A 27,228-nucleotide genomic window follows, 5' to 3' on the forward strand; every position below is an offset into this window, starting at 1 on the left:
AATCTGATATCTCTTTTACTTTCCATTGGTTCTTTTCAAGTATCCTTCATGACTGCACACAGAGTTGAATAAGAGTACATGGAGAGCTTGGGCCCTCTATAGTTTCTACCCTGCATGCCTTAAACAAGCATATCTATGCCTCAACAATGACCACAACCTCAAGCAAGTAGAATCACTATTCCTCCCTGCTTCTAAACCACAAAGATTGTCTATTTCATCAATAATGTCATTGCCTAGGAGAATTCTTTATCACTCCAAATAGAACTGTGAGGAGTAGCCACAGGCATGAGCACTACAAATTCGCACTGTCACTACCCAAAGTGAAACAGTTCTAAAGCAGAAGAGCTTCTCAAAAATCACCTTTGATCAATTAAAAGAGCATAAAAATAGATGTTTTCATTAACTTTATTCCATTTTATCATTGCTTTTTGGAAGGGAAAATTTGCCAATCTCCTCATTTGTCCATAGCCAGAAGTCCTGCCTCTTTCTTCTTTATAACATTTCTAAAATTATTTGGTTAATAAGAAAGATCAAGTTAGTTTAGGGTAAACATGCTTGTTTCTTGGATGAGAAAGTTTTCTTCCTTTTTTCTTTCTTTTTTCCTGAAATTTACTCAAGTGACAGCTTTTGGAGTGGCACTATAAAGGGAAGTCAGTTACCATTTTCTTTTGACATCTATTAATACTCAAATGAAATGCTCTATATTTACACTTTTTTTCTCCAATTCTATTTACAAGAATATGAAAAAATCTATTACTATAGAGAACATTCCCCCTACTAGACAGAAATTTTAGGACTTCTTTGTTTTATCTCTATTTCCTTTAAATCTCTGGATACCTGGTTAGAAATAGAGATTCAATGAAAGTTAATCTGATCTTATCATAAAGACCCTTTGTTCTGGCCGGGCGCAGCGGCTCAAGCACTTTGGGAGGCCGAGGCGGGTGGATCACGAGGTCAGGAGATCGAGATCATCCTGGCTAACACGGTGAAACCCCGTCTCTACTAAAAAATACAAAAAACTAGCTGGGCGTGGTGACGGGCGCCTGTGGTGCCAGCTATTCGGAGGCTGAGGCGAGAGAATGGCGGGAACCCGGGAGGCGGAGCTTGCAGTGAGCTGAGATAGCGCCACTGCGCTCCAGCCTGGGCGACAGAGCGAGACTCTGTCTCAAAAAACTTTGCTCTTTGAAGCAAATTAAAGAAAATTAATTTATTTTAAATGTTCTTAGGATGAGAAAGGAAGGAGATAAACTTTTTTTAAATACATTTTAGGAATAAAGATTTTTTTAAAAATGGTCTTGCTAAGTCACATATACTGTTTAAAGGGGGACAATGATGTGAAACAAAGGTTTCACTCAGGGAGAATAATATAAAAAACTGATAGTACAATATTGTAAAGCACTTCATCAAATCTACAGTGTTCAGTGAGAGTGTTAAACATAGTTTAAATATAATTTGGAATAAAAATTTTATTGTTATCTTACAGGTAGTTTTTGCTTTCGTTATTTTCAGTTATCATTTTTAGAATAAAAAAATACATGTATGCCATAGAAATTCTCGTTGATTTGCCATTATAACATCTATAGTCAAGTCTTGTTTGTGCAATTTGAGGCAAATAATTAAATTTCTCTGAGTTTCGTTTTACTTATGCAACATAAGCAATAGGAAATATCTCTCTTGTAGAAATGTTATAAAAAATAGATGATGGCTGGGCACAGGGGTTCATGCCTGTAATGTCAGAACTTTGGGAGGCTGAGGCAGGCAGATCACCTGAGATCAGGAGTTCAAGACCAGCCTGACCAAGATGGTCAAAGCCGTCTTTACTGAAAATACAAAAAATTGGGGCATAGTGGCACATGCCTGTAATCCCAGCTACTCAGGGTGTTGAGGCAGTAGACTCACTTGAACCCAGGAGGCGGAGGTTGCAGTGAGCCAAGATCAAGTCATTGCACTCCAGCACAGGCAACAAGAGTGAAACTCTGTCAAAAAAAAAAAAAAAAAAAATAGATGATACAGTACAGAATACAAAACACATGTAACAAAAACTGTTTCTTCCCACCACCACACGGAGAGATGAGCAAGGGAGTAGCCATTTCCTTGAGAGTCTAAAACTTATTTAAGTCTTGGAAAGAAACACTTCAAAACTAACCCCAAAGTCATTATATCCTTTCCTACTGAATATTTGGATCCAATGGGGGCTGAGTTTCCCAGACCAGTTGGTAAGGGTCTTTTGTGAAATGAAAAGGAGATGGTTTGGAAAATAGGAAGAAGAATGGGTGGAATCAGAAAAACTTGTGGTACAATCTCTGAGTACATTACAATAATAGGTGGTTGAGACTATTTTGGTCCTGATTCCAGAAAATCCTTTAGCTTAGAAATGAGTGCAGATAAGCACAAAGAACTGTGCTATGATTTGAATATGCCCTCCAAATTTCATGTGCTGGACACTTAATCCCCAAATTCATATGCTGATTGGAGGTAGGATCGTCAGGGGGTAAATAGGATTCAATAAGATCATTAGAGTGGGGCTTCATCAGAAGAGAAAGAGAGATCTGAGCTGACAGGCATGTTCTTGCCCTCTCACCATGCGATGCCCCCTGCTATGTTATGATGTGGTGAGGAGGTCATCACTAATTGCTGGCACTATGCTGTTGGGAATCCACAAATTGTTTGTAGAGCATGTGTGTTTGAACAATATGAAATCTGGGCACCTTGTAAAAAGAACAGGATAACAGCAATGTTCAGGGAACAAGGGAGATACCTTAAACTCTGACTATTGGTGAGCCGGGTGGAACAGAGTCATATTTATCTTCTTTTAAAAGCAAATAGGAGAAATATCACTGAATTCTTTTTCTCAGCAAGGAACATCCCTGAGAAAGAGAATGCACCCCTGAGGATAGGCCTCTAAAATGGCCGCTTTGGGGATGACTGTCTTTTACAGTTGAAGACAAATGGATGAAATAAGCCCCGGTCTCCTGCAGCGCTCCCAGGCTTATTAGGATGAGGAAATTCCTGCCTAATAAATTTTGGTCAGACTGGTTGTCTGTTCTCAAACCCTGTCTCCTGATAAGATTTTATCAATGACAATGCATGCCCGAAACTTCACTAGCAATTTTAATTTCACCCCGTCCTGTGGTCCCGTGATCTCGCCCTGCCTCCATTTGCTTTGTGATATTTTATTACCTTGTGAAGCATGTGATCTCTGTGACCCACACCCTATTCATACACTCCCTCCTGCTTTTGAAAATCGCTAATAAAAATTTGCTGGTTTTACGGCTCAGGGGCATCACGGAACCTGCCGACATATGATGTCTCCCCCAGACACCCAGCTTTAAAATTTCTCTCTTTTTTATTCTTTCCCTTTGTTTCTCAGACCAGCCGATGCTTAATGAAATAGGAAAGAACCCACGTTAACTATCAGGGGCAGGTTCCCCCAATAGTCACCAAAAGCAAATGCAACAAAAACAAAAATAAATAAATGGGACCTAATTAAACTAAAAAGCTTCTGCACAGCAAAAGAAATAAAAGCAGCAGAGTAAATAGACAACCCACAGAATGGGAGAAAATATTTTTCCAAATTACAAAGCCAACAAAGAACTACTATCCAGAAAATACAAGGAATTCAAACAAATCAGTAGGACAAAAACAAATAATCCCATCAAAAAGTGAGCAAATGACAAAAATAAACATTTCTCGAAAAAAGATGTACAATAAAATGACCAAGACACATATGAAAAAATGCTCAACATCACTAATCATCAGTGAAATGCAAATTAAAACCACAATGAGATCACCTTACTTCTGCAAGAATGGCCATTATTAAAAAACTGGCAAACAATAGACATGGGTGTGGATATGGAGGAAAAGGAACACTTTTTCACTTCTTGTATGAATATGAGTTAGTACTACCTCTATGGAAAACATTATGGAGATTCCTTAAAGAACTAAAAGTAAATCTACCATTCAATCTAGCAATCCCACTACTGGGTGTCTACCCAAAATAAAAGAAGTTGTTATATGAGTAAGACACTGGTACACATATGTTTATAGCAGCACAATTCACAACTACAACAATGTGGAACCAACATATGTGGCCATCAACTAAAGTTGATTTAAAAATGTACTCTATATATATATGTGTGTGTGTGTGTATGTGTATATATGTGTATGTGTGTGTATATATATTTATATATATATATTTATATATACACACACACCATGGACTACTATTCACCCATTAAAAGGAATGAAATGATGTCTTATAAGTGGGAGCTAAGTTATGAATATGCAAAGGCATACAGAGTGATATAATGGACATTAAAGACTCAGAAGAAGGAGAGTGGCAGGGAGGTTAGGGACAAAAAATTACACATTAGGTATAATGTACATTACTTGGGTGACAGGTGCAGTAAAACCTCAAAATTCAACACTGTGTAATTTATCCATGTCAAAAAATCCACTTGTACCCCCAAAGCTATTGAAATAAAAAATGTAAACAAAAAATAAATGTGGGGTCAGAGCTACCACTAGGCCCACCAGACCATGCCTAGTGGACCACTATTGGGACCTCAGAACTGCAGAGCTACCAGTGTGCAGTGCCAGACTGGGAGAACTGAAGTGTGGGTTGAGCTGAGTAAAGCCATGTGTCAGGCTGCCCAAGGACTTGGGAACACAACTTTCACCTCCGTGTATCTGAGAGGTGGCACATAGAGCGAAGATTATTCTTTAGTTTTTCAACTTAATGTGTGCTCCCTGTTTCGTTTTGATCTTACCTGGGATCAGTTACCCCTTTCTTCTAGCCTCCTTCCCTCTTTTGAAATGGAAATGTCTATCCTATGCCTGCCGCATCATTGTATTTTGTAAAGTATGTAACTTGTTTTGATTTCACAGGTTGATAGCTGAAGAAAATTTTCCTCAGGATTAATCATGCCTTAAGCACACCCATAACTGATTTAGATGAAACTCTGTACTTTGGACTTTGAGCTGCTGCTGGATTGAGTTAAGACTGGGGCTGTTGGGATGGATTAATGTATTTTGCACACGAGAAGGAGATTAATTTGGGGGGTCAAGAGTGGAATGTTATGGTTTGAATGTGACTCCCAAATTTTATGTGCTGGAAACTTAATCCCTACATTAATATGTTGATTGGAATTTCAGCCTTTGAGAGGTAATTAGAATTAGATAAGGTCATTGGGATGGGGCACTCATAATGCGACTTGGGGCTTTATAAAAAGAAGAAGAGACCTGAGGTGACAAACACACTTTTTCCTCTTACCATGTGATATCCTTTTGCCATGTTAAGATGCAGTAAGAAGACTTTCACCAGATGCTGGTGCCATGTTCTTGGACTTCCCGGTCTCCCAAATCATGAGCCAAGTAAATTTACTTATAAGTTATCCAGTCTGTGGTATTCTTTTATAGTAACAGAAAACAGACTAAGACAGAATACTACAGCATGTAGTGTGCATGATTGAGATAGCAACTCTAATGGCATACCCAGATGCAAAGTGCTGAAATCTTACTACCTTTAGCAAAATTTCAAAACTAGTTTCCATTGTCAGAGCTTCTACATGAGGTAAAGACAGTCAACAACTCCCTTCCTTGCCCTCAAATCTAAGGATGCACATATTGTACCATAATCTTCCATAGTCCATTTGCTGGCATTTTTTGATAATTTTACCATGACTCTTGACTTTGAATAAGTGGACTTTTTTATCAGTGAATGTATGTTTTTGGTTAGGGTTCACAAGAAACATGTTGGATGGACTTTGGACAATAATCTTTTCACAAACCACTGATCAGACTCAGAACAAAACAAAGCCTGGTCAGCATTCTGCTACAAGTCAGTTCTCTGTTCAAGTACCCAGAGGCTCACCTCTAAAATAAGATGTGGAAATGATGCCCCTCCATTTCCATATGGCTGTACAATTGGGTATCCACATAATAGGATTTTCAATTCAAATATCTTTTCCACAATTTTTATCCAGCAGCCTTGATTGAGCTCTTATGATATTAAATCTTTCTATCCTGATATCTAAAATTTTCTGAAGCATGTTTTCAGATTATATTCTTATAGTGTATGTGTACTATGAATTCCTACTGAGAAACAATTAAAATTTTGTGTAAAATAGTTTTCACGATTATTTCATTTTTATAACAAATTTATGAGGTAGATTATGTGGTACTATCATTACTAAATGAGAGGTGAGCAGTGGCACAAACACAAAAAAGTATTCTAGCTATAGAGTAAAAATAATTTCATGAAAACAATGGGGATAGAACATTGTTTTATAATGCTCCTTATAATGCTGGTGATTGGAGACAGATCTAACTAACACGTGTAAACCAACTGTTTTGCATTTCTTTGGATAAGAGGACTTAAGAGGAAAAAAAATAACAAAAGTTAAAGTTTCTCAACATATATAAAAATGAACAGTGTTTTCATAGTTTTTTTTTTTCTTTAATTACATTTCCTCTGGGCATACATGCATAATTTTTCAATAGACATTAGGGATTTTAAAATGGTTTGTAGCCCACATCCTTGAGGGAGAAAATACAAAACGAAACTTATTCTCCAAGCTAGGTATAATTTGCTAGCATTGCATATCCAGGTTATGTATGGTGGAATGATGTGGTATATTTGCTTCTTATACTCTGTTTTCTGAATACTTACTTACTAAGCAATTATACACTAATTGAAACTCATTTTAAACACATGTACCGTGTAAAGTATTTAAATAAGAGGCTGAATTTATAAAAGGCAAGATACTCTAGCATAGAATACATGGCACCATTTTGAACTGAAATTTTTAATAAGGAAATTACTCAAATATATATTTTACTTATGCAATATGTTTCTAATAAGATATTTTAGGAGAATTTAGAAAGCTTTAAACAGGAAGATGACTAGATTTTCATTTTATGTAACTCAGTGGTAATCTGACCCAATACTCTTCATTTGCAGCTTGCAACATCCAACAGCTTCAGTTACTATGAGTAATTGTAACCAAGGCAACATGACAGGGAATAATTAATGACTGGAACTTATCTTCAAAATATGAGAACATTCTAAATAATAAATATTAGAATAACAACAATACCTCATACTGCTCTCTACCTTCAATGCTCTTGAAATATCTCCACAAATTAATAATAGTGATTTTTGCATACAGGAGGATATGATTGACATGAATATAATATTAAAAAGAGAATTAATTATAGTAAAATTGACATATTATTAAATTTATACCAAAAGCTTTCCTAAATCTCTACAAATATATAAAAGCAGATGTTCTCCCTCTTTCTGTCTCTTACATGCCCATCTTAGTTGAAAGTTGTGTGAAGGTATTCCATATAAATAAGATATTCTAGAGGAGGTAGATTTAGCAGTCAGATTATCTTAGCTACAAATCATATACTAGTCTTTTGACCTTGGGCATTCATGACATTCGTTAATCTTTTCCACTCTCAGTTTCTTTTAATAGGAAAATGAGGTTGATGTTAATAACATCAACAGATGAATGTAGTTGTTGAGAAAATTATATGAAAGTGTGTAAGTAAAGTGTGTATCTTAGTACCTTCCAACCAAATAATAAACATTCAATAGATTAGTTTGTAGGCCCATTAACATATAAATGTATCATAAATCAGGCAATCTTCTAGGATCTGTGATATAGCAGCCACTGATGCAAAAGTAGGTTAATTTTGAAAGCAGCCTCTCCTGATGGGAGAGGGTGGGAGCCCAGAGTTAACAACTGACTTGTCGCACCAACTCAGACTGAGCAATTACAGCCACTATTTTTTACTTTATTTTTATTCTATATTTTTTCTTTTCAATTTGATGCATAGGGCTTTGTTATCTCTCTCTCTCTCTCTCTCTCTCTCTCTCTCTCTCTCTCTCTATCTCTCTCTGTGTGTGTGTGTGTGTGTGTGTATAAAACAGAACCTGGATTCTTTGTTTTATTTTTATGTTTTCAAATCTATCACTACCCTCATATTTGATGAATGTTGCTTTCCTTAGATCAGTCGGGTTTTGATTTTTCTTCATTTTAATTGAATTTTTAAATATTTAGATAACTGTTGGTTCACATGCAGTTGTAATAAATAATACAGAGAGATATTGCATGCCCTTTACCCAGTTTTCTTCTAGTGGTAACATCTTTCAAATTTGTAGGACAATATCACAACCAGGATATTGACATTGATACAGTCGAGGTACATTTCCTCCCCACAAGGAAGCTTCACTGTGTTCTTATATAGCTGCCTCTATTCCCCCACAACTTCGTAACCCTAAACCCCTGACAACCACTAATCTTCCATTTCTGTTATTTTGTCAATTCAAGAATATTACATAAATGGAACCATACAGTATATAACTTTTGGAGATTGGCTTTTTTTTTTTTTTCTCTCAAGATACTATCCTGGAGATTCATTCAGGCTGCTGTGTTTATAAGTTTATTCTTTTTTTAATCACCAAGTAGTATTTCTTGATATGGGTGTACCATGATTTGTTTAGACACTCACTTGGTGAAGGACATCTAGGTTGTTGACAGTTTTTGGCTATCATGATTAAAACACAGCTATATAAACATTCGTGCACAGGTTTTCATGTGAAAATAAGTTTGCATACCTCTAGGTAAATGTCCGGGAGTGCAATTGCTGGGTTCTATACAATTTTACGTTTAGTTCTAAAGAAACTGCTGAACTGTTTTTCACAGTGGTTGTACCATTTTACACTCACATCAGCAATGTATGAGAAATCCAGTTTTTCTGCTTCCTTGCCCAGCATTTGGTGTCATCAGTGTTTTTCATTTTAGCCATTCTTGTAGGTGTACAGCAGTATCTTACTGTGGTTTTAATTTGCATTTTCCTAAAGGATAGCAGTGTAGAACATCTTTTTCTGACTTTTTTGAATTTGAAGGATGAGTTACTATTTTTTGTTTTTTTCTTAATAATAAAGCTATTGATGTTCTGTATTTTCTATGATTTTATAGAATGAATTTATTTTTACATTTTTCTAAATATACTATAATAATGATTTTCATCCTTTCCTTGATCTTATAGTTTGTTCTTGTTGTTGCTTTGTTTACCAGAACTATTAACACTCATTTTTAAGAACAATTTTCTTTATAATCATATCGTCAAACAAGAATTGAAAAATATCATGTTATGTTATTATAAAACTTTGTTAAAAATCGCATACACACCCAAAATCTGTCAAATACGCATTTCTCATATTTTCCTTTATTTCTTTTATACTTTAAGTAACAATCATTTTTTTAGAACTACTCCTCATGAAGTTTATTCTTATCTGAATTTGACTAAATTAAGTGATACCTAGAGAGTTGGTAAAGCTTTATTTATGGATGTGTTCGTGAGGGTGCTTCAGCAGAAGATTGGTGTGTGAGTTGGTGGACTGAATGCGCAAGTTCTACTCTTTAATATGGGAGGGCATGGAGAGAATAAAAACTCAGGAGAAAGGCAAATTCGTTTTAGCTGATCCTGAAACTTTCAGACTTGATCAGCCATGCTGCTGGGTTCCAGGTTCTTCTGCTTGCTGACAGCCTATCATGGGACTTCTCAACCTCCATAACTATGTGAGCCAATTCACCTAATAAGTCTCATGTCATCTATCTATCTAGCTAGCTAGCTATCTAGCTAGCTATCTGTCTATTTAATTTATCCTTTATGTTGGTTCTGTCTCTCTGGAGAACCCTGATAAACACAAACACAGAAAGAGAAAATTGGATATAGGATGACAACCCAAGGAAACGTCTTATTTATTTGGATAGTCAATACACAGTACAATCCACAACCAAAATTGTCCCACAGTTCTTCGACTTGATAAGGTAGATGAGGCATACCTAGAGGAAATAACAAAGGAAAACATCAGAGAAAATACATTTTGTTCAGGATCATTCAAATAATTTTTTATGTTATGCTAAAAAATTTTAATGTTAATTATTATACCATGGGGTAAGGGTGGAGGGACTCGGGGCATTAACTTTTCATTCTGGAATTTTTTGTTGTTTAATATTGGAGTTCACTGGTTAGTTTTAAACTGTATCTTGGGTGACAAAATATATAAGTATTTTGCCTATTTAATTGACATCTTTGTATATAAATCAAAATATTTACTTTGTATGCACAGTTGATTCCTGAGCAATGCAAGAGTTAAGAGTGCCAACCCCATTTGCAGTAAAAAAAATCCACTTCTAACTTTTAACTTTCAAAAACCGTAGCTACTAATAGCCTACTATTAACCAGAAACCTTACTGATACCATGTATGACTGATTAAAGACTACTTAATATGTATTATACCCTGTATTCGTACAATAAAGTAAGCTAGAGAAAAGAAAATATTATTAAGAAAATCATAAGTGAGGGAATATATATATATATATACATCCTCATCATCTTAGCATGAGTAAACAGAAGAGGAGGAGGAAGTGGAGGTATTGTTCTTGCTGCCTCAGGGGTGACAGAGGCAGAAAAGATGGAGGGAGTGAAAGGAGAGGCAGAGAAACTTGGTGTAATTTTCCTTTAAAATATGTCTAATTATCTTCTTTTAAATTTATTTAAAATACCAATCCTTAATTCCATCATTTGCTTTAGTTTCAGTGCCCACATCATAAAAGGGTCCACATTATAATAAAAAAAATCAAGAGTAATTTTGAATTATCAGAATCCTTCTGGCAAATTATCTAATATCAATCTGTTTTCCAGCACTATTTCTTCTACAGCTCTTTCTTCATCATCTGACACTGGTTCGGAAGGACTCATCTCCATCAAATCAACTTTTGTTAATTGCTCTGCTGTGGTGTCTGTTAGGTCTTGAATTTTTTCAAGATCCATATCTCAAAATGCTTCACTTGCCCCCCTTTTTGCCATATCCACAATCTCTTTCATGATTTTCCTTATTGGATTTGCCATAAATCTTATGAAGTCATGTACAACTTCTGGACACAATTTTCTCCAGCAGGAATTTATTATTTGGAGTTTAATGCCTTTCACAGCATTTTTTGTAACATCAATGACATCCATGGTGTAATTCCGCCAGACTTTCATGGTACTCTCTCTTTTGGGGTTCTCTTCCATAACATTGACAATTCTTTCAATTAAGGTTGTGTGCAATAAGCCTTAAAGGTCTTTATGATCAGGTCTCAAGACCCTGAACAAATTAGAGACATAGTGTTTTGGAGCAAGTAGACCATTTTGAACTCATGAGATTCTGGGTTACAGGGTCATTGTCCAATATCAAAAGGACTTTAAAAGCCAGTTCCTTACTAGTAAGCTTCTTCTTGACCTCAGGGACAAAGCATCATTTGAATCAACCCAGAAAAATAATTTTCATTGTCCCGATATCCTTTTGCACAACTGAAAAACTAGCAGCTGGTGTTTGTCTTTTCCCTTCAAAGCTCCAAGTTTTACAGCTTTATAGATAAGACCAATCCTGATTATAAACCCAATTTCATTTGCAAAAAACAGTAGAGTTAGCCTATCTCTTCCTGCCTAAAATTCTGGTGCTTGCTTCAATTTCTTACTAATAAATATCATTCATAACATATTTTTCCAGAATAGTGCACATTTGTCTTGGTTAAAAAACTTTTTACACAGATATCCTTTCTCCTTGATGATTTTCTTTATGGTATGTGAGAAATTGTTTTCATACTTTTGGCCTGCAGAAGCCTCTTCTGTATTCTTAAATTTTTTTAACCTAACCTCTTTCTAAAATTATCAAATCATCCTTTACTGCCATTAAATTCTCTAGCATTAGATATTTCATGGTTGTTTTGCTTTCAGTTGTCATATAATGACTTTGCTTTTTTTCAAATATATTAGCATTGTTAGGTATGCCTTTCTTATAGCAATTTTGCCCTCATGTGAAAGCTGTATTTTCCACTATGAGATGAAAGGCATTTGGCAAAAAGTGCAAGGTTATCATGCCTGCTGGCAGAAGCTACGATGATGGTTTCACAAATTTTCTTTTTTTTTTTTCTTTTTTTATTATACTTTAAGTTCTAGGGTACATGTGCAAAAAGTGCAGGTTTGTTACATATGTATACATGTGCCATGTTGGTGTGCTGCACCCATTAACTCGTCTTTACATTAGGTATATCTCCTAATGCTATCGGTTCTCCCTACCCCCTCCCCACAATACAACCCGGTGTGTGATGCACCCCTTCCTGTGTCCAAGTGATCTCATTGTTCAATTCCCACCTATGAGTAAGAACATGCAGTATTTGGTTTTCTGTTCTTGCAATAGTTTGCTGAGAATGATGGTCTCCAGCTGCATCCATGTCCCTACAAAGGATATGAACTCATCCTTTTTTATGGCTGCATAGTATTCCATGGTATGTATGTGCCACATTTTCTTAATCCAGTCTGTCACTGATGGACATTTGGGTTGATTCCAAGTCTTTGCTATTGTTAATAGTGCTGCAATAAACATACGTGTGCATGTGTCTTTATAGTAGCATGATTTGTAATCCTTTGGGTATATCCCCAGTAATGGGATGGCTGGGTCAAATGGTATTTCTAGTTCTAGATCCTCGAGGAAACGCCACACTGTTTTCCACAATGATTGAACTAATTTACAGTCCCACCAACAGTGTAGAAGTGTTCCTATTTCTCCACATCCTCTCCAGCACCTGTTGTTTCCTAATTTTTTAATGATTGCTATCCTAACTGGTGTGAGATGTTATCTCATTGTAGTTTTGATTTGCATTTCTCTGATAGCAAGTGATGATGAGCATTTTTTCATGTGTCTGTTGGCTGTATGAATGTCTTCTTTTGAGAAGTGTCTGCTCATATCCTTTGCTCACTTTTTGATGGGGTTGTTTGTTTTCTTCTTGTAAATTTGATTGAGTTCTTTATAGGTTCTGCATATTAGTCCTATGCAGAACCTATAAAGATGAGTAGATTGCAAAAATTTTCTCCCATTCTGTAGGTTGCCTGTTTACTCTAATGGTAGTTTCTTTTGCTGTGCAGAAGCTCTTTAGTTTAATTAGATCCCATTTGTCAATTTTGGCTTTTGTTGCCGTTGCTTTTGGTGTTTTAGACATGAAATCCTTGCCCATGCCTATGTCCTGAATGATATTACCTAGGTTTTATTCTAGAGATTTTATGGTTTTAGGTCTAATATTTAAGTCTCTAATCCATCTTGAATTAATTTTCATATAAGGAGTAAGGAAAGGCTCCAGTTTCAGCTTTCTACTTATGGCTAGCCAATTTTCCAAGCACTATTTATTAAATAGGGAATCCTTTCCCCATTTCTTGTTTTTCTCAGGTTTGTCAAAGATCAGATGGCTGTAGATGTGTGATATTATTTCTGAGGGCTCTGTTCTGTTCCATTGGTCTATATCTCTGTTTTGGTACCAGTACCATACTGTGTTGGTTACTGCAGCCTTGTAGTATAGTTTGAAGTCAGGTAGCATGATGCCTCCAGCTTTGTTCTTTTGGCTTAGGATTGTCTTGGCAATGCAGGGTCTTTTTTGATTTAGGCTTGGTATGTTTTAACCTGAAACAGTGAAAAACCTCAGCTTCAGACCTCACTTTATGGTACATGTCAAGGAATTCAGTTTTTTCTTGTAATGTCATGATTTATCTCTGTTTCTTGGGGATACATCCAGCATCATGACTGGCATTTCATATGGGTCTCATCCTGTTGTTGGCAGTTTACCATATTGCACTAAACACTATAAAAAATATGTGAGAACCCTGAGGGATCACTTTTACTGTGATGCGCATTTTACTTAAGAGAGGAACTATAAACATGAAGAGAATTACCTTCACAAAATGTTTTAACCAGATTCAACACTTGAACTCACCACAATAGCAACAGAAGGTGGCTACAAAGTTAGTACAATAGTATAGCATGTATTAAAGCTAATTTTATGCAGTTATGATTTAACAGTGCATCTTTATATTTCTTTGGACTGAAATAGCACCATGTATGGTCTGTAAGTGTTTGTGTGCATAAGTTTTTATAAATTTTAACTATAATAGATTTATGTATATTTAATGATGGTAAATAATATTACAGACTAGTATCTACACATGTTTTATGCATTCATGACATAACTATTTTTTTCAGTATTTCTAGGCTACACAATTCATCTGTAATTTTTTTCAAGTTGTTACAAATCTCCAAAACAAGTTTCCAATATATTTACTGAAAAAAAAATATCCACTCATAAGTGGATGCATGTAGTCCAGACCTGTGTTGTTCAAGGGTCAAATGTACCATGGTGTTTTAGGTCATCTTAAATTCCCCTGCTCTGTCATAAAAGTACACAGGTCATTTGAACAACAAAATCAGGGATTTGAAGAAAAGTTAATTTTTCTTACTTGTATATTCTTGTGTTGTGACACATAAGCAATCATGAGGTTGAAGCAGGTGGGAGTGGTTAGAAAAAATAGCTTTAGATAGTTGTTAATGTAATCATAACAAGAAATGGTGCTTAGATGACAATGCTGCTTAATACCAAGATTCTATATTTGCATTTTGACTTTAAAAGTATCTGTAGAGTCTGAGCGCGGTGGCTCATGCCTGTAATCCCAGCACTTTGGGAGGCCGAGGCAACTGGATCATGAGGTCAGGAGATCGAGGCCATCCTGGCCAACATGATGATATCCAGTCTTTACCAAAAATACAAAAAATATTAGCCAGCTGTGGTGGCATACGCCTGTAGCCCCAGCTACTCAGGAGGCTGAGGCCGGAGAATCACTTGAACCTGGGAGACCAAGGTTGCAGTGAGCCGAGATTGAACCACTGCATTCCAGCCTGGGGGACAGAGCAAGACTCCGTAAAAAAAAAAAAAAAAAAAAAAAAAAATTGTAAGGTAGCTTCCTTCCTATGTGTGTGTGTGCACACACACCCATGCACACACGCACATATGTTATACATTAGTATTAGTATTGGCATTAGTAATAGAGCTCCATCTAGTGTTTACAGGTATTCTAAATCATAGGTAAATTTGTGTTTTGATTCTTATTTAATTAAAAAATCATTTCAGGAATAAATGTTATTAATTAACCATATTTACCCATTCAGTCCTATTAAAACAGAAAAGTGAAATATTTTAAAGGATTATCAAATGATGATAAAAATCTTGCTATTTCTATTATAAACTACAGTAGGTTTATAAATGCTTAGGTAATTATAACCAAAAAGTACAATTAATGCGTAATTAATATTATACACTACTGCTTTATTATCAGAAGGAACTAAATTATTTGCTTATTAGTTCATGTTCAGAAAGCTCTAAATTTTTGCAGTGTTGCTTACCTTCAATTTGTCTATGAAATTCTCAGTTTCTAAGTTTCCACTGAAGTTAATTACAATGGCATTCAAAATGCCAACCACAAAATGCCTACAATGCTATGAAGTGTTACATAATTTTAAAACCAGATACAATTACTTTTACTAACACTTTTGGTTTTGAGAGATCTTATTGTGCACCAATTAGGTTTTGGTGATAAACATGAGTCCCAGTGTAATGGATCATAATAATAATTGTGTTCAACTAAAATACTGAAAACTCTAAGCAATAGAACTGCAGTCTGCTCCTGTGTTAACAGTTCTCTAAATACCTAGAAAATATGATTTCCTTTTTGTGCCAATTTCTATATACATTTCATTGATTCCCTCATTCAATGCTGTTCATTAGCCCCTTGATCTGTTCCAAATTTTCTATATATGTACAATGGGAGACACTGTTAATCATTTCCCTATATCCATTATCCTTATTTTCTTTTTAGGAGTGAAATACAGCACCCCTTTCCCTGTTCCTGCCGCCATTAAAATTGTGTTTGGCATCTGACCACCCAAGATAGAGACATTTCCTAGACTGTTTTGCAGCTAGGTATTTAAGTAAGTACTGCCCTGAGATTGAATTTAAACCAACAGATGTAAGCATAAATATTGTGTCCAAATTGTGTACAACTTCTTGGTCATCTCTTTAAAACTAAATCTATTTTCCCAGCACTGCCTCTTTTTCCATTCTGCAGATAGTAGTGAAGATGGGGCCACCATTCCCTGAGAAAATCCAGTGGGAAAATCCTGAGTCCTTTAATGACTTTACAGAGGACAGCCTCCTGGCCAGCTGAACTATGTTTTTGTGAGACAAATAAACTCCTATCGTATTCATTCAATTGTACCTATAGGTCTCCTGTCTTGTTGTTAGAATGGATTTATTTGAACACTAACCAATATTGATAAGTACAAAAGAAAAATAAAACATAGTCTTTGGCCTAACGGATACTCTAATCTAATGAATCAGCCAGAAAAAAAATGGGCAACTGTATATAATGCAAAATCACTATCATGATGGATGTCTGTAGAAAAGATGTGGTCACCGAAGAAATTCTGCCTTGAGAAATTAAATAAGGCTTCAGATAAGTAGTGGCATTTAAATTGATCTTGAAATAGTGATTTAAGATCATTACATGAAGAAACAGGGAATGACAGGTAGAAAAGACTCTACAGATAAAAAGAACACTATCAACAAAGGCATGGGGGATGGGGTGCAGAGTAAATGAGGCTTTTGGTGGATAGCAAGAAAATGATGGGTCAGAGAAGGGAGTAAGTGGCTGATAAAATCCTGGAAAAAGAACTATGATAGGTTGGACTATCTTGTGACTAGACCTTTAATGTCATAAAGAGAATTTGTACTTTACCTGACAGACAACGAACTTTTAACAAACAAGTGAAATGAAATGCAGTCTATGAAATCACCTACGGTTGATATATTCTACGTGGTATCAGCCATGGTCAAAGGGAGTGCTTCTTGATGTTTTATTATATGTGATTTCCCTTTATCAGAGAAATATTCTGTGGTGTGGAAAGTGCTTCCTTCTTTCAAAATAAAATGTAAGCAGCCACTCAGCTATGAAGGGACAACACAAAGAGATAACAGACACCCTTCTTCTCTCTTATAATAGATGTAATTAATCTACCATTTACATTTTAAATAGTAGGAAATATGGACAGTAATTGGAGAACTTTTGAGCTAATATTTCTCCTGCATTCATCCCCAGCAGTCAGTGCAGCTGAAATATTTGAAAAATCAAATGTAGCATTGCCTTTCATAATTTCAGGGTCATCAGCAATTGATATTTTGAATATATTTGCATATGCTTTGCTTCATCTGTATAAACAGCAACAAAAAACCACAAGATAGAAGCAACTAGTAAAAATAATCCTAAAAAGTACAAATCACTATGGAGTTTCAGTCACACAAAAGACATACTGTGTTACAATGTTCAAGAAATGGTTACTATATCCTTTTCTCCACTGAACTACCTAAATGTTAAAAGAGGACTGTTTCTACTACTTTCTCTTTTTTTCACATTTTTCACATCATAATCATGTACTACCATTAAATATCAACTGATAGGATCCTGAGTCCTAGGTTTTGTGGGTTAGTTAGACTCCTCCAAATTTGAAAATTGAGTCTGCGGCAAGAGGGAATTTAATAATATATGGAATTAATGATTGTTAATCAATGAGAAACTGAAATAAATCAGGGAATAAGCTGGATGGTATAATATAAGTTAGTCAAATCAATGAGTTTTCACAGTTGGAAATTTAATTGACTATTAAGCCAACTTTTTCAAAACTGTCACACTATCAAAGATAATATCAAGCACAGCATAGCTGTACATGAAGGCCAGACTGCAATCTCAGACACAGTAATTGGCAAATAGTGCAAGGCAGCTGTCTATGCATTCTTGATATGTTTCTGCTTCTTTGTGGTATAACTTTACAATCTTTGAAAGAACTAACAGCCCTATGGGTCACAGAGTTTTTGAAAATAGGTCTCCATCTCCTCAGACAAAGCTTCTGAAAATATAGAGGTACTTTTGGGAATAGATATGAATATTTTGCCTAAAATTTAACATTCTAAAAGCACTCAGTTATTTTTGTTCTCACTTAGAAACAATTTAATGTTACAGATGCAAGCTTTATTTAAGCAGAGAATTACAAAAGGTCCAACATTTTTTCTCATTCTCTAGAGGATATTTCTGGTGCATAATTTATAAATGGATATATTATTCATATTTGGGATATAAATTCAGAAACATGATTTCAAATAATTTTTTTGGATTAAGGGAAATTAGTCTGTTAGAAATAACGGATACTAATAAAAACATTTGTTAAACATGAGTAAAGTCAAGTAGCTATCCTGAATGGGATCCTCATAGAGAATAGTTTCATTTCATTTCAAGAAGCAAGATCAACACTTTTGGCTCAATATGAACATAGTTGTATCCATATGTCTACAACTTCCCAGTTTTCCAATTTTATACTAAGACAGATTGAGTAAATATTTCCAATAATACAACTCATATGCTGTTTTGTGAGGAAAAAGTGTAATATAATATTTATATAATAATGCCAGAATAATAACAATTCTAAGGTTACCAAATGTTGGACTTTTTACACAAAGGCAAGAGACCCAATATTCCAATTACATTCAAGTATAGTATTTCCTATAACAGATAATCGACATCCCTCTCTCATCCAGAGACTCTTGAAGAGTTTGAATGTCCAATCGTGGGGGAAAGCTCTACAAATCAGCTGTGAGCATGGTCGGTTTCTAAGTGGAGATATAAGGGGAACCGGCCCCATTTCATGGCAGAAATATGGAAATTCTCAGGGGTAAATTGATTTATTTATGGCTGAATAAGCTGAATCCGTCTGTTAAAGATGTCTGTTACCAAGACTGTGTGGTTAACTACATGAGTAGAAATATAGATGGAGAAAAATGCGATGCAATTTTTTTAAAGGAAACAGAAAGGATATTAAAATGTTTAACATACATACTTGTTATGAACTTAAAGAAATAGAAACTCTAATTGGAAGGCTACAGGAGACATATGGGAATTTTACAGGATTGCATTAAAGACCCCAGAACAAGGATAGAATGGAATATAGGACTATGCGGTGGGAAAATTAGCAGCAGGCTTATCCAAAACTGGATTATAAATACAATAGTATATAATCTGTTGATGTTCTATTAATAATGACAATAACCTTTGCATTAGATTTTACTGTTCAAGAAGCATTTTCCTTCAACTTATTCAAGTATCAGAAAAATACCTACATGTATTATAATTACTTCCATTAGTAATTGGTAGAGGATGAAACTGACTTCCAGAACTTCTAATTTAATTGAATAAAGTTGCTTGATGTATTAGTTTTCTACTGTTGCATAACAAATTTCCACAAACTTATTGGCATAAAACAACATCTATTTATTAACTCTAAGTTCTGTAGGTCAGAGCCTGGCATGATATGGGTGGATAATCTGCTTCTGATATCAAGGTATTTGCTGGTATGTGTCTTAACTGTAACGCTCTGATGGAGAATCCACTTCTAAGCTTATTCAAATCGTTGACAGAATTCAGTGTTTTGCAGTTGTCGCCTGAGGTCTTTGTTTTCTTGCTAGCTGTCAGCTCAGAGCAGCTCTCAACTCCTCGAGCTGCTACATTTATTGGCATATAGACTCCCCCATTTTTGAAGTTAACAATTACATGGCTGAATGCTTCTCGTGCTTCAAATATCTCTGATTTCCTCTGTTGCCACCAGCCAGATAAAACTCTTTGCTTTTAATGGGCTCACTTGATTGGGTCAGGCCTACAAAGTAAATCTTTGTATCTTAAGGTTCAGTTCTATTGGTACTTTAATAACCTCAGCAAATATTTATTTACTGTAGTGCTTAGATGAATGTCTCACTTAATAACTAGGGGATGGGAATCTAGCAGGTGCCATCTTTAGATATCTACCCATCACATTTGGTTTACGAGGAATCAAGCCAGTATCATAATTCATGGATTTTTTTATTAAAAATTCAAAAATTCTTTCAACCACAGTTAATTTGTTAACTTATAATAAATTGGTTAATCTTTGGCTACCTTATATGTATATTACTCTCACATCATTCATAAGTTACTGGGGCATTCAAGAAGATGTCTCAAGTTGAATTGTTTCGAGAATACAGAAAATACTCAAAAAGCAACAGACCCAGGGAAGAACGCCAGTTACTTGATTAGTGGAAGCAGAGAAAAGACAAGACCTAGTAAACCTTTGCCTATTGTTCCATAATAGAGAGGCCCTTATAATCACTCCCTCTTCCCACCTCTCTATCCATTGACTCTCTTGTAATTTACAGTGCTTCTATTAGGAAAGAAGCACATTTTAGAATGGAAGTCCCTTAAGGAGGAAAGCTTTTATCTTTTGATCTTTAGTGCCTTGCATAAACTCTAGCACATATTAAATGCTATCAGACAACTTGCACACAGGAGATTCTTAGATAGGTTGAGCTGAGTCATAGTATTGAATTAATTGGAAATGAAAAAGTGTATCATTGCAAAACAAAAACCTTGAAAATAATTTCTAAAATAGACAAAAAGTGAAATCAACCCTTGAAACAAAAATGATGCTAACTGTAGTACCTGATACTCATGGGAATATAAGTGGATGTGAATATGTGTTTAATTCATATAAGTGGATATAAATAAACATTTAATACCTCCAGTGGGTGTTTATAGATTCAGTTATCCTTAATCAAAATACAGAAACTTGGATTTATCTGATTGGCAGAAGTGCTGCTGAGTAATGAATGGCATTTTCTCTTTGAGTCTGTATGGGTCAGGAATCCCAGCAAAAGGCCAAGAAAGGAGATACGCATTCCATGCTAACTAAGGTATGCAAAACATAAAACTTTTTTTCATAAACCTCAATTTGTATGTCAAATACTAACTTCTGGGAGAACTCAGTCATTTGCATTATTTATTGGGCATTTCAGTTAAAAACAATCCCATTCAGGATTTCTCTCCTGTCCATATTATTTACTCAGGATGTGGCATTTGGCCCAATGCAGGCTCATGGTGATGGAGAGAGTGTCTGGCATTAATCTGGTCTTTGAGGATAATTACTCCGTATTGGTGAGTTCACTGCTGACAGTCCTCTTCTAACTGATGCTTCTCAGCCTCCTCTGTTATGATATAACCTTATCCTCACAATGGGACTCCTGAATGTCCCATGAGCCATCTTTCTCTCATCTAACTTTGGCATGGAACCCAATAAAGCTTCTTTGAAGTTATTCTTCCTATACATATCTGGGTCTAATATTTCATTTCCAAAACTTATCCATTTATCCGTATTTGAATAGTTTTATCCAGTGAGGGGAAGTCTTGGAAGCAGTTTCAAAACAAATGCTATGTAAGCTAATTCTCCTTCACACAAATTATTTAGCATTTGACTTTAATTTAGATCTAGTTTTTTTTTAATATTAAGAGCCAAGTATTGGGCCTCATTCTGTTCTGTGCCTTAATATCTTCAACCCAGTCCTCCCACTCCATCTTGGAGTGGAGTTTGGGCAACTTCTTTAAGCTCTCCTTACTCTCAATTTGAGGTCAATGCCAGCTTCAAGTCTAAACAGTCTTTTTAGTAGTAGGATTGACATAGGACTAATTTATTAAATCCTAGCTCTACGGGGTGATACAATGTGATTATCTGCTGAGGCATCATCTCTGCATTTAAACTTATTGGGTCAGTGCCTATTTACATGTGAACTGACTGGTGCTAAGCATCTCTGGTTAGTTCTGTTCTCAGTATTGTACAAGTGTTCAGTCTAACAAAGCTAACATGAAAATAGGCACAGGGGTATTTGTGTAAAGACCTCTTCCTAACCATCAAGTTGGTTCTAAGTTAAACTTCTTTGTACATAGTATCTCTCGGCTGCAATAGCTTAACTGGGCAATAAAAGACCAAAAATGCCTTACAGCTAAGCCATGCTTGTGATTGTCTGTGGCTTCATTCCCTCCCAGACAGAATCCTAGTATGTCTCAGAATAACTCACTTTTTATGAACCACATATAATATGGAAAATATATGAGTTAATTTTGAGTCATAGATTTTGTTTTTGTTGTAATTATATGTGACCTAAAAACGTGAACCCAAATCCCATTTTTCACTGAAAATATTGTTCGGCCATTTACTTATCTTTTTGAAAACTAGGCTTGAAATTATAAATACCACTGCAACTAAATCTGATTATATTATTTGGCTTAAGATATTCTAGAAAGGACAAAACTTTGTTTACTATCTTCTTATATGACTAAGCTCTTGTAAGGAAATAGCTGCAATATTTGTGTGCATCTCTGGATGGACTGATGTGGGCAAATTTTTCTTATAAAAACCCATATTCATGCATATTACTATTAAAGTATTCCAGTTAATCACTGCAACTTGGTTACCTTTACATAAATTAAAATTACCTTTGTGAACCTACATGTTCTTATATCTTTGGGCTTAGGCCAAGGCTCTTTTCTTTGTGAAATTTTCTCTGACCCTCACAGAAAGGGGTGAGTTTGGGAGAGTTGGTTTGTGGATATGTGAAAACCACTTTTTTTTCCTGTGGGATAATATAGTTTGTGGGTTATACCTTTATTATGCATCTTATTGTTTTTAATACTACATTATTAACTTTCTCCTTGAGTAAAGAAGCTGTTTATCCAGTTCAAATTGTTATCTTTCATTTCAGTACATAGCAGACAATTTGCCCATAGCAGATGCTTCGGGAGGTTCAGTGTAATTGTATTGATGAATTATAATTTCTGAAATTTTTGCATTAAAACTTTTGTCAGTGGCCTTTTACTATTCCTATCTTGATATAAAAAATAAGAAGGCCTACTTGTGGAATCAATCTGGAAAAATAGCTGTCTAAGAAAATCATTTGGAAGCTGCAGCTGGTTAAAGATAACAGGTTGTTTTTCAAGAACAGCCCCTTAAAGTTAGATATATCAAATCTCGTTGTATAGGTCTGCTGAGCAATGACACTCCAGCCATCAACGGAAACCCAGGGATCACTTTCGTCGAATTCAATTCTCATGATCTTAGATCATATTCCATTAACTTGACTTGAGTCAAATCAGTTGAATGCCATAGACATGTACTACTAAATTCTGCATTTCTCCATCTTGGGTCAAAACATTTGTTAGCTCTGCCAGTGGCTAAAAGCACTTAAGCAGAAACAAAAATAGACTGAAGAATAGGGGTTGGGGTTGACATAAGATCTATTGTCAATCCTACCCTGCTTATCTGTGTGTTAAAATATGTCTGATCTATTTTCTTCTGTAAAAAGTCATTAAAGACAATATTTATTCCAGTAAGTATCAGGTAGACTTTGAGCAAGTACTTGAAGCTTTCCTTCCATATCTCTCAGAATGCACTTGACTTATAATGGGCCTCTCATTTTGATCATCCATCACTCTGAAACTAAAGCTGCCATTCAATATTTGGCACTTAGGGTGCCAAATTGGAAGATTTTTATATGTCCAAATGGGGATAAGAATGGAGCTGCCAAAATTGTACTCACTTGTGACTTAAATATCCAAGAAAGAAAAAAATAATGCCATTAAAAAGTGTGTCATCTCCTCTCTATGATTCAGTAATGAAATCCTGTCTGTCAGCTGCATTCTGTTTAATCATTGGAAATGGTGTACACTATATCTGTGAAGTCTAAATGGAAAAAGTTGCCACTGCAATTGCAGCTTCCTCCTACCAATAAATCAACGTAGAAGAGGAGGGGAGAAAGAAGGCCATCTGACAGCTCTCCATCAAAACGCCAATCATAAATTAGCACCTACAGAGAACATATCACATGAGACTGTCTTTTCAGGGACTCAGAGTTAAATAATGAACAAAGATACTTTAGTTTAAAAAGGTTGCAATTCCAGAGATATCAGAGATGCATTTAATGAAAGCAAAGGGAATCACCCAGTGAGAAATTTCAACCTGTCTCCAAAAGGAAAGCTGTATACCTGTTCTTGATTTTGGACATTTGGAATGGTTAAGATGCTGATAAGTTTTACAACTGCAGCTAGAACAGACCCTGACTTCTTTCATTGATAGTGTTTCTTAAGACTCTCCCCATAATATAAAAATTTATTGTTTTCTTGTTTTTTGAAAGAAAGCACCATTGTGTAAAATACGATTTTCAACTTGATGGCAGCATGCCCAAGTGATTTAGGTGATATTGGATTCTTGCATAGGTTCACTGCATAAACCTAGAAAAAGAATGCTGGTTTTGACAGCAGGAGAAGGCACATTTCCTTCCTAAATCATTAAGTTAGAAAAATACTTGTTCAAAACATATATTGTATTCTATGTTTCTTAGATTTGGCATATAAATTTTAAGAGTTGATAAAAGATCAAGTAAGTTCATATTTTAAAGAAAAGAAGAACTACATATAATTAAAATACAAATTATATTAAATTACTTTTAATCTGATAAATACATTAAAATGATATATGAAGTTACTGACTTTGTACTAGTGAAACGAAAATATGAGTTTCTTTTCTCTTTTCTCCCATAATACTTGCAAAGTTTCAAGTATCTTCTACCTTGTGACCTTTATTATTTTTCAATAAAGTGTGCTATAACTTACTTGTTTTGAAAAAATAAAAAAGGGTACTAAAAATAGGTATTACACTATCTCTAAATTTGCAAATGTGTTCCTTTAGAATTGGATTTTTATTCTCAAAAGGCTCAATTTATATCATGCCATGATTAGGATTATTACAGGCATTTCCTGACATTTTAGTAACCTGTTCTAGAAAGACATGCAAATAGTCCCTTAAAACAATAAAAACAGAACAAGAAGATACCTGAGAACAAATGAAGTTCAAATTCTACCAAATATGGCACTATTCCTCAGAAAGCCTTGATGATGTTCATTGGGCCTCTGCTTGAACATTTCCAACAAAAACGTATGCATTATCTCCAAAGGATGCTATTTTATCCCTGGATAATTATGGACATTAAAAACATTTAGCCTTTTATTGAGTGAAATATAAATAAAAATAGTAAAATTTTGCCTGTGCTTTTGATGTGTCAGTCAGGGGCTTTGGGGTCCATGCTTTTACCCCCATTCTATACTTCATTCCTGTTGAAATCAACCCCAGAGCCAAATAATTATCTCAGCTATCTCAGATGGTTTAACCATGGTCAATAAAGCAGGACTGTTATCTCATTGAATCTGAAAAGAAAACTTTCATTCAAATACTAACATTTGGATATTTTGTGTATCAGATTGTATCCTAAAAAGAGATGTTAACCTCGAATGAGTAATTTAAGAGAGTTTAGTTAAGAAACTGTTAAAAACTGTGGGCAAAATTACAGATGACCAACAAGAATTGGCGAAGCACTCTGGGGCTTGCAACAGAAGACATCTTGCCTCCTCTAGGCCTGAAGGGGAAAGAGGAAGGAGAAATTACTGTCACCCAATGATCGCAGTTGTAGTTGCTGGATAGTGTAGCTTGGCAGGAGCTGTGGCTTTGGTAAAGACCAAAATGGCCCAGCTGGAGGGAACTAAAAACTAAATGCCCTGTTTGTATTATCTTTCTGCCTTTTGATCTCCTGTCAATGGCTTTTATTAGTCAAACACAATGACAAGCCAGAAGCAAAAATGCTCACTGATGCAGTCCATTCATATTAGCCTCCCTGGCCACAGAACAAGGTAGAGAGAGGTGAAGAGTGGACAAAATTTAAAAAGTGCAAGTGAATATTAGCATGCTATGTACTGGAAACTATGACACATTGTTATAATTGCTTCATGGACTATGTAAAAAGGTGAACATATATCACCAAACATAAACAAAAAGTGTGCCTATTTTAACAGTTACAAGTAAAAAAATCTATGGGCTGGAAGAGGTGTGTGTATCTACTGACACTGTGGGCATTATTTCATTGTTTTATGAATAATTCAAAGTTTTACCTTTCTTTGAACCAACTTAGTTTCAATGCATTGTTGCAATATTATTTTAATCCCCCATCCCTACACTAATTAATAAACACACACACACACACACACACACATGTATATGCATATGTATATGTAACTAACCTCAGCAATGAAAAGAACTTACGTCCTCCCCGTCTTTCATGACAACCTATTGTTCCTTCTCTAATTTTCTTACCCCAGTTCACCAATGACTAGAATTCTAGCTTAAATTCTAGTTCCTCAATTTTTGAGTTTGTAACAATAGCTCCCCTTGTAATAGGGATCTCTAGTTCCTAACACAAATTTGTCAAACCAGGTATTGTTATTTGTGCCAGTAATTCAGTAACTAGGCTTTTGTCTTATTTTTCATCTCCTAAGGAGCATGTTTTCTGAAAGGCAACACAATTCATGCCCCTGAAAAATCACAGGATCTGTGTGGTTGTTTCCTCAATATCTTACTACAGGACCTGGCATTATTTATGATATATAGTAAACATTTTAGATGTATCTTCTGACAGCAAATGAAATGTTGCCAAACATTGCAATGTCTGCTCACTAGTTCCCTAAATTGCCCCCAAATACTTGCCACTTGCACCGTGGTAATTGTAAAGCTATTCTTATTTTATCCTCTGATATGGTTTAGCTGTGGCCCCACCCAAATCTCAACTTTAATAGTGTCTCCCAGAATTCCTATGTGTTGTGGGAGGGACCCATGGGAAGGTAGTTGAATCATGGGGGCCAGTTTTTCAGGTGCTGTTCTCTTGAGAGTGAATGGGTTTCATGAGATCTGATGGGTTTATCAGGGGTTTCTGCTTTTGCTTCTTCCTCATTTTTTTCTATTGCCACTGCCATGTATGAAGTGCCTTTTGCCTCCTGCCATGATTCAGAGGCCTCCCCAGCCATGTGGAACCATAAGTCCAATTAAACCTCTTTTTGTTCCCAGTTTCGGGTATATCTGTATCAGCAGCTTGAAAACAAACTAATATATTTTCCGTTAGGGATATATTACTCAACTTGAACAATGGACATTGATGTTTCTGCCTCACTTGGGCATTTCAATGAGTCCATTCTCTCAAATTCTGACCTACACTTAGATGTGCTTTTTCATGAATATATCCTCAGAATAGGAATCTCCAAGCCAGAAAACTTTTTGTCAAGCTCCCAGTTTCACCCAGTTATGTTACTTATGCCTACATTTCTTTGGCTTGGTCTTTCTCAGCCCAAAACTGTCCCACTACCCACCTAATTATTTCAAATCCCATTGAAATGTGTTGATTGTTTCAATTAAATATTTAACATCTAAGATATTTACAACATGTCTCTAAGCCTTATGAAATAACAATAAAATAAACAGCACCAATACCTTTGAAGTTTCCTTTGTTCATTTCTATGATTCTATTCTCCTTTCCCCACCAACCCTACAACCACTATCCTGA

At 35.4% G+C, this 27,228-nt stretch overlaps 1 long non-coding RNA gene across 1 annotated transcript in view; it reads left to right on the forward strand.

Moving 5' to 3' along the window:
• Positions 1 to 27,228, forward strand: part of LOC144332846 (uncharacterized) — a 69,875-nt gene that overhangs the window by 1,077 nt on the left and 41,570 nt on the right. Inside the window, exon 2 of the long non-coding RNA XR_013401033.1 lies at positions 15,761 to 15,872. This is a non-coding gene — a long non-coding RNA (uncharacterized LOC144332846). The remainder of the gene's footprint in view (positions 1 to 15,760; positions 15,873 to 27,228) is intronic.

This window comes from Macaca mulatta, chromosome 1 (assembly GCF_049350105.2).
Source record: "Macaca mulatta isolate MMU2019108-1 chromosome 1, T2T-MMU8v2.0, whole genome shotgun sequence".
Classification (NCBI taxonomy): Eukaryota; Metazoa; Chordata; class Mammalia; order Primates; family Cercopithecidae; genus Macaca; species Macaca mulatta.